Source organism: Ranitomeya variabilis, chromosome 1, assembly GCF_051348905.1.
Source record: "Ranitomeya variabilis isolate aRanVar5 chromosome 1, aRanVar5.hap1, whole genome shotgun sequence".
NCBI classification, from domain to species: Eukaryota; Metazoa; Chordata; class Amphibia; order Anura; family Dendrobatidae; genus Ranitomeya; species Ranitomeya variabilis.
In genome coordinates this window covers 760,364,766-760,376,795 of record NC_135232.1, presented here as the reverse complement: position 1 = coordinate 760,376,795, position 12,030 = coordinate 760,364,766, and the positions used below count along the sequence as shown (strand labels likewise).

The following is a 12,030-nucleotide window of genomic DNA, read 5'->3' as shown; positions in this document are numbered from 1 at the left end:
CGTGAGCGGTCACATGAGTGGCACGCGACCAATCACAAGCCGCGACGTCATCGAGGGTCCTAAACTCCTCATTTTTAGGAACGGAGGCTGCCGGTTACAATCGGTAAGGTCCAGGGGCCGCCGGACGGGTGAGTATATCCATATTTTTTATTTTAATTCTTTATTTTTTACATGAATATGAATCCCAGGGCCTGAAGGAGAGTTTCCTCTCCTTCAGACCCTGGGAACCATCCAGGATAGCTTCCGATACGTGTGTCCCATTGACTTGTATTGGTATCGGGTATCGGTGATATCCGATATTTTTCGGGTATCATCCGATATTTTTCGGGTATCGGCCGATACTATCCGATACCGATACTTTCAAGTATCGGAAGGTATCGCTCAACACTAGTTAAAATATGACCAGCGATTTCTCATTTTTCCAAAAAAATTGACAAAACCATTTTTTTAGAGACCACTTCACATTTGAAGTGAGTTTGGGGGGGTCAGTATAACAGAAAATACCCAAAAGTACACCATTCTAAAAACTGCACCCCTCAAAGTGAGCAAAACCAAATTCAAGAAGTTTATTAACCCTTCAGGTGCCTCACGAGAACTAAAGCAATGTGGAAGGAAAAAGTGAACATTTTACTTTTTTCACAAAAAATTTACTTTGGAACCAATTTTTTTTTAATTTTCACAAGGGTATCATGAGAAAATGGAATACAAAATTTGTTGTCCAATTTTTCCTGAGTACGCCAAAAACCAATATGTGGGGGTAAACTACTGTTTGTGTGCATGGAAGGGCTCAGAATGGAGGGAGCACCATTTGACTTTTTGAACGCAAAATTGGCTGGAATTAATGGTGGTGCCATGTCGCGTTTGGAGACCCCCTGATGTACCTAAATAGTGGAAACCCCCTAATTCTAACTCCAACTCTAACCCCAACAAACCAATAACCCTAATCCCAACCCTAACCATAACCCTAACAACCCTAACCCCAACACACCACTAACCCTAATCTCAACCCTAACTGTAATCCCAACCATAACCACAACCCTAACCCTATCTCTAACACTAACCGTAACCCTAGCCACAAACCTAATCCCAATACACCCCTAACCCCAATCCTAACCATAACCCCAACCACAAACCTAACCATAACACACCACTAAACCTAATCCTAGCCATAACCCTAACCACAAACCTAACCACAACACACCACTAAACCTAATCCTAGCCATAACCCAAACCACAAACCTAACCCAAACACACCACTAACCCTAATCCCAACCCTAACCACAAACCTAACCCTAACACACCACTAACCCTAATCCCAACCCTAACCACACACCTAACCCTAACACACCACTAACCCTAATCCCAACCCTAACTTCAAACCTAACCCTAACACACCACTAACCGTAATCCCAACCCTAACTACAAACCTAACCCCAACACACCCCTAACCCTAATCCCAACCCTAACTGTAATCCCAACCATAACCACAACCCTAACCCTAACTCTAACCCTAGCCTTAACCCAAGCACTAACTTTAGCTCAGCTCACTTTAGTCCAACCCTAACCCTAACTTTAGCACAACTCACTTTAGCCCAACTCTAGCACAAATGGAAATAAATATATTTTTGTATTTCATTATTTTTACCTAACTAAGGGGGTGATAAAAGGGGGTTTTATTTACTATTTTATTTATTTTGATCACTGTGATGGGGTCTATTGCAGTGATCAAAATTAACCAATAGAAGAAATTTCCTATTGTTGCCGGTTGGCGTGTTATGGACTGGTAATTTAGGAGCGACATGTGACTAGCTCTGAGCAGGTGGTAACTATACAGACCGCAGTTCCTGATCTTAACACAACACTAGCAGTAGCCGTGGGATGTTCCTGTCACTCCCTGGACACCTCGTCACAGCCGGAGAACTAGCTACCCCTAAAGGTAGAATAGGAAAGCTATCTTGCCTCAGAGAAAATCCCCAAAGGATAGGACAGCCCCCCACAAATAATGACTGTGAGAGGAGAAGGAAATGACATACGTAGTATGAAACAAGATTTAGCAAAGGAGGCCGCTTCTAGCTAGATAGATAGTACAGGAAAGAACACTGTGCGGTCAGTAATAAAAACTAGAAAAAGTCGACCGCAGAGATATGCAAAAATCTCCACACCTGACTAAAGGTGTGGAGGGCAAAATCTGCAGCCCAGAGCTTCCAGCTTAGCTGAATAGATCCATACTGATAAGCTGGACAAATGAGCAAAACATAGAATGTGCTGAACAATAAAGGCCACAACAAGTGGACTGCAAAAGGACAAGCAAGGAATTATCTTTGCTGAACTGGACAGAGTGTCAGGGAAATCCAAAAGAGCAGTGACTCCAAGCAGGAACAATTGGCAACTGGCATTGATTGAGGGATAAGGCCAGACTAAAATAGCCGAGCCAGAAAGATGATCAGTGGAAGCAGCTGCTGATGCTAAATCCAAGAAGCAGCTATACCACTCAAAACCACAGGAGGGAGCCCAAGAGCAGAATTCACAAAAGTGCTACTTACAACCACCGGAGGGAGCCCAAGAGCGGAACTCACAACAGTGGCGGCTGGCAGATCTCGGTGAGCGTACTGCGCATGCACCCGCCATTTTCTCCCAGAAAAAGACACCGGCAGCCCGGGGGACTTAACGGGGGGATGCTGAAGGATCCAGAGACAAAGAAGGTATCGGGGAGGATCAAGGAACCCTATTTCTCTCTCCTCTGATGTGCGATCACATCAGAGGAGAGAGAGATTAAATGGAATGGAAAATCAGACTTTTTTTTTGCTGTTGACGTTATACTGTTAATAATAGCGATCACAACACCGGGGTCAGTAAAATCAGACCCAAATCATGTTTTCTAGGGTCTCGCCGGTAGCCGATACCCCGGAGAAAATCCAACTCTGGGGTGCGCTATACCCTTAAACCTCAGCGCCGTTAATTGTACCTTTAACTGCCGCCGTTAAAAGGTGTATTGGCAGTCGTTATGGGGTTAAACAAGTTCAAACAAGTTCAAAACAAGCATGAATTAAACAGCAACGCCATCTAGTGGTGTCTTTGAAAATTGCAAACTATTAACATAATTTTTTCAAGGCTCGTTAAAGGGTCAACATTGACTTGTAGGATTGCTACCTTCCAATAGGTGGCACTAGAGTTCTAGCTCTCTTCCTCTCTGAAGAGACAATTTGCATAATTAGCATTTTACCCAGAGGAGCATTGCGGCTTTAAGTCTCCTCATCTCGGCATGCTTAGCATGTCAATCTCCGCAAGGAGAAACGATACTTCTTGGACAACGATCATTTTTACAAAAAAACACATCTCTCTACAACCTAAGAGACACTGCCACCTGCTGGTGGAAAAAAGTTTGCTTGTTTTTTATTAGATGCAAACCAAAACTGATATCTGTCCAGAAATTACAGGACAATCCGTCAAAGTGGGACAGTTTGTGTGAAAAAAAAATTTAAGGCATTCCTTATTTTCTTTGAAGCTGAAGAAACTTAATTACAGTCAAAACAACCTGTATATTTTACAGTTTGCAGTGAATGCAGCTGATGTCTCCATATCTGAATTATGGTCTGTAGGCATTGTACTTCAGTGGGGTTGTGCAGTGTGACAGACAGGCAGTGACCCAGGAAAGTTCAAAACAAATGTGTTTAAGGCTGTGTTCACACGTTGCAGATTATTCGCGGTTTTTTCGCGTTTTTTCCCTATAAAAATGCTATAAAACCGCAAATAATCTGCTTATATTATGCATCCTATCATTTTTAATGAATTCTGCACTTTTTGTACACATGATGCGTTTTTTTCCGCGGTAAAAACGCATCGCGGTAAAAAACGCAGCATGTTCATTAATTTTGCGGTTTTTTTTGCGGATTTCCCACTTAAAATGCATTGGGAAGTGTCCGGAAAAAAACGCGGCAAAAACGCGTCAAAACCGCGGCAAAAACGCGTCAAAACCGCGACAAAATCGCGGCAAAAACGCACGCGGTTTTCTTGCGGATTTCTTGCAGAAAATGTCCGGAATTCTCCAGATTATTTATATATGGAATAATAAACCATGGGAATCCTATAACGTATAAGTTAATGATCATTAATATATTTTATTGTCAGTTTAATATATTTTAATAACATTTAAAAAAACATTATTTATTTACATTTTTTAACCATTTATTAAGTTTATTAAAATTTATTATTTCTTATCAATTATTCTTAATTTTACGGTGGTTATATTCTCTTTCTTCGTTCAGAGTTTTTCAGCATACACTGCGGCTCATGTACAGATCCGCAAGGAAGAGTCACGTACTGATGGTGTCCTTTCACATGAGTTCGCATCCATATTTTCCTTTTCTCATTAAATTATTTTTTTTTCATCTTTGCACTTGCACTATGGAATAAAAAATTCTGGTTAATATTATGAAACATCAATGTTTAAATATGGATTTTCAATAAATATGCATCAATGAATGAATATGTCATGTGTTGTATCTGTGAACTCTGACAATGTCAGTTTGTCAGGTGATTCCAATGGCGCCGTTATTTGAAATTCTGCATATTTAAAGGGAACCTACCACCCCGTTTTTTAAAAATTAGATAAAAATAGTGTGAAATAGGGGCAGAGCTGGGCTTTACATTAGGGCCTTTTCGGTGCCTTTACACCCCCGTTAGGCTGCCCAAATACCTTTGTGAAGTGGCCGTTTTCTGCTGTCACTCAAGTGGGTCAGGTCGGATGGGCGTGGTCACAGCGCTGTTTGTCCCCCAGGATCCTGCTCATCATTACGTTGGTGGCGTAGTGGTGTACGCATGTCCAAAGAAGATCCACTGCCCAGGAGATGAATAACGGCGCGGTCTTCGCTATTCAGCCGTTTACCGGTGGGCGCGGCCATCTTTCCTGTGGCCGCGCCTGCGCAGATGGAGCGCTCTGCTGCCCGGGACTTCAGGAAAATGGCCGCGGGATTCCGCGCGTGCGCAGATGGAGATCGCGGCGGCCATTTTCCTGAAGTCCCGGGCAGCAGAGCGCTCCATCTGCGCAGGCGCGGCCACAGGAAAGATGGCCGCGCCCACCGGTAAACGGCTGAATAGCGAAGACCGCGCCGTTATTCATCTCCTGGGCAGTGGATCTTCTTTGGACATGCGCACACCACTACGCCACCAACGTAATGATGAGCAGGATCCTGGGGGACAAACAGCGCTGTGACCACGCCCATGCGACCTGACCCACTTGAGTGACAGCAGAAAACGGCCACTTCACAAAGGTATTTGGGCAGCCTAACGGGGGTGTAAAGGCACCGAAAAGGCCCTAATGTAAAGCCCAGCTCTGCCCCTATTTCACACTATTTTTATCTAATTTTTAAAAAACGGGGTGGTAGGTTCCCTTTAAGACAGTAACTTTGTTCTGACTCTGTATTCGTGTGGTATTTACTGATGGAGTCACTTAGACTTTTAAACGCATTGAATAAACCACCATTCTTTATGCGAAATACGTTTAGACATACGATTATTCAGCAGCGCGGACCATATCCACATTAACCACTTCATTCATCAAAGTAACCTGGGTTTCCATAACACCTCGGCAGTGCCACAGGCTAATTGCCTTTATGCCACGCTGCATTGATGCAGTAACTGATGTAAAAGGAGCCCCAACCAAGTATTGAGTGCATTTACTGAACATACATTTCAGCAGGTCAACATTTTGGATTTTAAAATCATTTTTCAAGTTGGTGTTATAAAGTATTCTAATTTACTGAGATAATGACTTTTGGGTTTTCATTGGCTGTAAGCCATAATCATCAACATTAACAGGAATAAACACTTGAAATAGATCACTCTGTTTGTAATGACGTTGTGCATTTGGAAGCCCAGATTCTGGATCTATATGTGCAGCTGGCAACACTGAGATCCATTGACAATATGGAAAGGAGTGTTCTGCTCACTGAGAAGAAGCTCAATGGGATAGATGAGGGGGGGAATGGTACGATGGAACTGCAGGACAGTGGAGCAGCAAGCTGGGTTTCAGTTAGAAGGCCGGGTAGAGGGAAGAGTGCCAGGGAGGCTAGTCCTGATCTGGCACACCCCAATAAGTTTGCTAAGTTGACAAATGAGGGGGTGCCAGTACAGGGGTAGCACTTCTGCAGCCAGGCATGTCCTCTGAAAGCTGGAGGAGTGACTGCTACAGTAAGGAGGGAAATAGGAGAGCAGTGCAGGCCAGAGAGGTGCTGGTAGATTACTGGGAGGGGCTGGTGAGGACCCAGCGGTCATGGTGCACATTGGCACAAATGACAAAGTTAGAGGTAGGTGGAAAGTCCTTAAAGATGATTTCAGGGAATTAGGCTACAAGCTGAAAGCAAGGGCATCCAACGTGGTATCTTCCGAAATACTGCCTGTACCACGTGCAATGCCAGATAGGCAACAGGAGATTAGGGAGGTTAATAAGTGGCTCAAGAATTGGTGTAGGAAGGAGGGGTTTGGGTTCCTGCAGAACTGGGCCGACTTCTCAGTTAGTGCTACGCTAGGGACGAGCTGCACCTCAATGGAGAAGGTGCAGCTGTACTGGGGGAGAAAATGGCTAGAAGGTTGGAGGAGTGTTTAAATTAGGGATTGGGGGGGAGGGTATTCATTTTATAGAAGGGGAAGATAGTGCAGATAGAGACCTGGGCACAAATAAAGAAGTTGGGGGTGGCAGTGGCATGGGGGGTGGGGCTAGAACAATTAATAATTTAAGAAAGAATAGAGGTACAGAGAGATGCATAAAGTGCATTTATATTAATGCCAGAAGCCTCGCCAACAAAATAAACGAATTACAATTATTGTTGTTGGAGCATAATTATGACATGGTGGGGATATCTGAGACATGGCTGGATGAGAGCCATGACTGGGCTGTTAACTTGCAGGGCTATAGTCTGTTCAGAAATGACCGAACGGATAAGCGAGGGGGAGGTGTGTGTCTATATGTAAAATCATCCTTAAAACCCATCCGGCGTGATAATATAGGTGAATCTAATGAAAATGTAGAGTCCCTGTAGAGTACCTTTCACTAATAACCTGTCTTGGTATTGCATACCCCCCAGTACTCTAATAACCTTGGTCGCTCTTCTCTGCACCCGCTCCAGTTCAGCTATGTCTTTCTTATACACCGGCAGGCGCGGACTGGGCCGGGTGGCAAAGGGGCGTGTGCCCCCCGGGCCGGTCACCAAGCAGCTGATTCGGGCTGCTGGTGGCCGGCGCTGTGTTGTATATGTCCTGGCAGCTTCCTCACAGTGGAGCAGACACGCCCCTGCCCCCTGTGTGTGCGGCCGGCTGCTGAGGTAGAGGGAACACCGCTGCATGTAACTGCTGGAGATCTGCATGTGGACGGCTCAGACATCAGTGAGTACCTTCAGCTCTGTGTGTGGAGAGGAGATGGACGCTGCTGCTCACCTCCTGATTAGTCCGGGGCCGGTCCCTATAGTATTAGCGGCTGCTCTGCTGATGCTCACAGATTTATTGCAGGAGTCTGAACTTTCACCCTGTCAGTGCCAGGTAATCGGCTCCAGGGTCGCCAGACTGCAGGAAAGTTCAGTCTCCTGCAATAAATCTCCCTATACTGAGAGTGAGCAGAGACTGTTTACAGAATCCAGCACTGGAGTGATCATGCCTGAACCTGGTGACTGGACATCAAATGCTATATACATGGTCCTGTGTATATACAGTGCATGTCCTGGGCCAGGTGCAGGATTGATCCATCCAGTGTATATAACATTGTGTACCTGTGCCTATAGTATACCCCTATCGGGCGTAACTACAGAGGTTGCAGCGGGGCCCGGAGTGCTAAGGGGCCCCTAAGCACGCTGAGCTACAAAATGGGCCGCCGGCCCTCTAAATCCTCTGCACAGGCCATGGTGCGTGCTCTCTTGGTGAACGCGCTGACCAAGGCCGTGGCGGCCCACATGAGCACGGCCCTCGTTCTTGCTTGCGTACATGGCTGCATCCTTTGTCAGTGAGGGAAAACAGGAGAGCGCACGCACCAGGGCCTGTGCAAAGGTTTGAAAAGGCCGCCACCGCGCGCAGAGACGCCTGAGCCTTACTGTGTCTGACCCTGGCCAGAACCAGTATCAGAGAACAGTGCTCTCCTCACCAATCCCCGTCCTGCATCTGCTCCACGTCCTCAGCACCTCCAATGCTGGCTGGACAGTGGACCCTCCTCATCCTCCCCTATCTCCGATGAGACCCAAGATGAAAACTTTTTTATGTATATGCAGCATTTGCAGTTTGACTTGTCTAATGTATATTGACTGTTGTATATGCAATATATAAGTGATACTGCGATTATATACCGCAGTAGCAGTATCACCTATATAATGTATGTACAGCAGTCTATATACATTATATAGGTGAAACTGCGGTACATACATTATATAGGTGATACCACTGTGTGTAATATACTGCGACCGCTGTGTATAGCCCATATAGGTCAGCCGCAGTGTATATGTGTGTGTATGTGTGTGTGTGTGTGTGTATGTGTGTGTGTATATATATATATATATATATATATATATATATATATATATATATATATACATACACACACAGAGCGCCTGGCCTATATGGGCTATATATAGCGGTCGCAGTATATTACACACAGTGGTATCACCTATATAATGTATGTACCGCAGTCGCAGTTTCACCTATATGTGTGTGAGTGTGTGTGTCTATGTATGTGTGTGTGCATATATGTATGTGTATGTATGTGTGTATATATATGTGTGTGTGTGCATGTATGTATGTGTATATATATATGTGTGTGTGTCTATGTATGTATGTATGTGTGCATGTATGTGTGTATGTATGTGTATATATATATGTGTGTGTATGTATATATATATAATATATATATGTGTGTGTGTCTATGTGTGTGTGTGCGTGCGTATGCATGTATGTGTGTCTATGTATGTATGTGTTTGTATGTATATACATATATATATGTGTGTGTCTGTCTATGTGTGTGTGTGTGTGCGTGTAATTATGTGTGTCTATGTATATATGTATATATATGTGTGTGTGTGTGTCTATGTGTGTGTATATATATATATATAGTGTATATATATATATATATATATATATATATATATATATTATATATATATAATTATACACACCACTTATTTTTCGGATTATAAGACGCTCCGGATTATAAGACGCACCCCAAATAATAAGAAAAAAATATTTTTTAATAAAATGGTGGTGCTTCTTATAATCCATGCGTCTTATTGCTTACTGGGAGTAGTGGGTGCAGTGAAGGGGGGTCTCAGGGTCATTGCTGGAGGAGGCAGGAGTGGGGTGATGCTGCAGGCCAGGATGAGGGGGGCTCTGATGTGCGACGTGATGGTGTGGGGGGTCTTGTGCTGGTGCATGTCCGATGCTGCTGCCGGGTGTCTCTGGGTGCCTGGCGGTTGCTGGCCGGTGCTGCGGGTGTCTCCAGTGCCCAGCAGTGCTGCGTGGGTGTCCGGCGCTGCCATTTTGCGACAGGCCAGAGCCCCGGTAATTCCATGGTTCCCTGTGTGTGTGCGGTGGACTCCGAGAATATGGCCAAGAATATGGGCTAATAAAGAGTCCACTGCTTAAAGGGATTGTCTCCCACTAGGACAACCTCATCTTAAACTGAATGTCTGGCCCCGATAAATTAATAAAGCCTATACTCACCTGCCGTGCCGTGCCGTTCCCACAGTGGCTGTTATGTGGTGTTATACCACATGTGATGCCTGAAACCAATTAGCGCTGGTGTCACTGTCTCTGCCTTCAGACAAACTGAGCATGAAGAGGCAGGATGAGCTGCTTGATCCCGGACGTCCTCTTCATGTTCAGTTTGTGCGAAGATTGAGACAGTGACACCAGCACTGATTGGTTCCGGGCATCACATGTCATAACACCACATCACAGCCACTGTAGGAACGGCGCGGCACAGGAGGTGAGTATAGGCTTTATTAATTTATCGGGGCCGAACATTTAGGGGTTGTCCTAGTAGTGGACAAGCCCTTAAATATTTGGTGCTGCTCAGTTATATATATATATATATATATATATATATTGCTTGCGTGGTGTAAATCTAAGTATCTGTGTATATACACTGCACAGTACCACTCCTCCTGTCCTGTATATATACACTGCACAGTACCACTCCTCCTGTCCTGTATATATACAGTGCACAGTACCACTCCTCCTGTATATATATACACTGCACAGTACCACTCCTCCTGTCCTGTATATATACAGTGCACAGTACCACTCCTCCTGTCCTGTATATATACACTGCACAGTACCACTCCTCCTGTCCTGTATATATACACTGCACAGTACCACTCCTCCTGTCCTGTATATATACACTGCACAGTACCACTTCTCCTGTCCTGTATATATACACTGCGCAGTACCACTCCTCCTGTTTATATACACTGCACAGTACCACTCCTCCTGTCCTGTATATATACACTGCACAGTACCACTCCTCCTGTATATATACACTGCACAGTACCCTCCTCCTGTCCTGTATATATACACTGCACAGTACCACTCCTCCTGTATATATACACTGCACAGTACCACTCCTCCTGTCCTGTATATATACAGTGCACAGTACCACTCCTCCTGTCCTGTATATATACACTGCACAGTACTACTCCTCTTGTCCTGTATATATACACTGCACAGTACCACTCCTCCTGTCCTGTATATATACACTGCACAGTACCACTCCTCCTGTACTGTATATATACAGTGCACAGTACCACTCCTCCTGTCCTGTATATATACACTGCACAGTACCACTCCTCCTGTTTATATACACTGCACAGTACCACTCCTCCTGTCCTGTATATATACACTGCACAGTACCACTCCTCCTGTATATATACACTGCACAGTACCCTCCTCCTGTCCTGTATATATACACTGCACAGTACCACTCCTCCTGTTTATATACACTGCACAGTACCACTCCTCCTGTCCTGTATATATACACTGCACAGTACCACTCCTCCTGTATATACACTGCACAGTACCCTCCTCCTGTCCTGTATATATACACTGCACAGTACCACTCCTCCTGTCCTGTATATATACACTGCACAGTACCGCTCCTCCTGTCCTGTATATGTACAGTGCACAGTACCACTCCTCCTGTCCTGTGTATATATACACTGCACAGTACCACTCCTCCTGTTTATATACACTGCACAGTACCACTCCTCCTGTATATATACACTGCACAGTACCACTCCTCCTGTCCTGTATATATACACTGCACAGTACCACTCCTCCTGTCCTGTATATATACACTGCACACTACCACTCCTTCTGTTTATATACACTGCACAGTACCACTCCTCCTGTCCTGTACATATACACTGCACAGTACCACTCCTCCTGTCCTGTATATATACACTGCACAGTACCACTCCTCCTGTATATACACTGCACAGTACCCTCCTCCTGTCTTGTATATATACACTGCACAGTACCACTCCTCCTGTTTATATACACTGCACAGTACCACTCCTCCTGTCCTGTATATATACACTGCACAGTACCACTCCTCCTGTCCTGTATATATACACTGCACAGTACCACTCCTCCTGTATAAACACTGCACAGTACCCTCCTCCTGTCTTGTATATATACACTGCACAGTACCACTCCTCCTGTTTATATACACTGCACAGTACCACTCCTCCTGTCCTGTATATATACACTGCACAGTACCACTCCTCCTGTATATACACTGCACAGTACCCTCCTCCTGTCCTGTATATATACACTGCACAGTACCACTCCTCCTGTTTATATACACTGCACAGTACCACTCCTCCTGTCCTGTATATATACACTGCACAGTACCACTCCTCCTGTTTATATACACTGCACAGTACCCTCCTCCTGTCCTGTATATATACACTGCACAGTACCACTCCTCCTGTATATACACTGCACAGTACACTCCTCCTGTCCTGTATATATACACTGCACAGTACCACTCCTCCTGTT

General features: G+C 44.8%; 1 long non-coding RNA gene across 1 annotated transcript in view; it reads right to left on the bottom strand.

The window, feature by feature from the left end:
- Positions 1-4,131: 4,131 nt before the first annotated feature.
- The window catches only part of LOC143766037 (uncharacterized), a 111,024-nt gene continuing 103,125 nt past the window's right edge, over positions 4,132-12,030 (bottom strand). The window contains exon 3 of the long non-coding RNA XR_013213508.1: positions 4,132-4,402. This is a non-coding gene — a long non-coding RNA (uncharacterized LOC143766037). The remainder of the gene's footprint in view (positions 4,403-12,030) is intronic.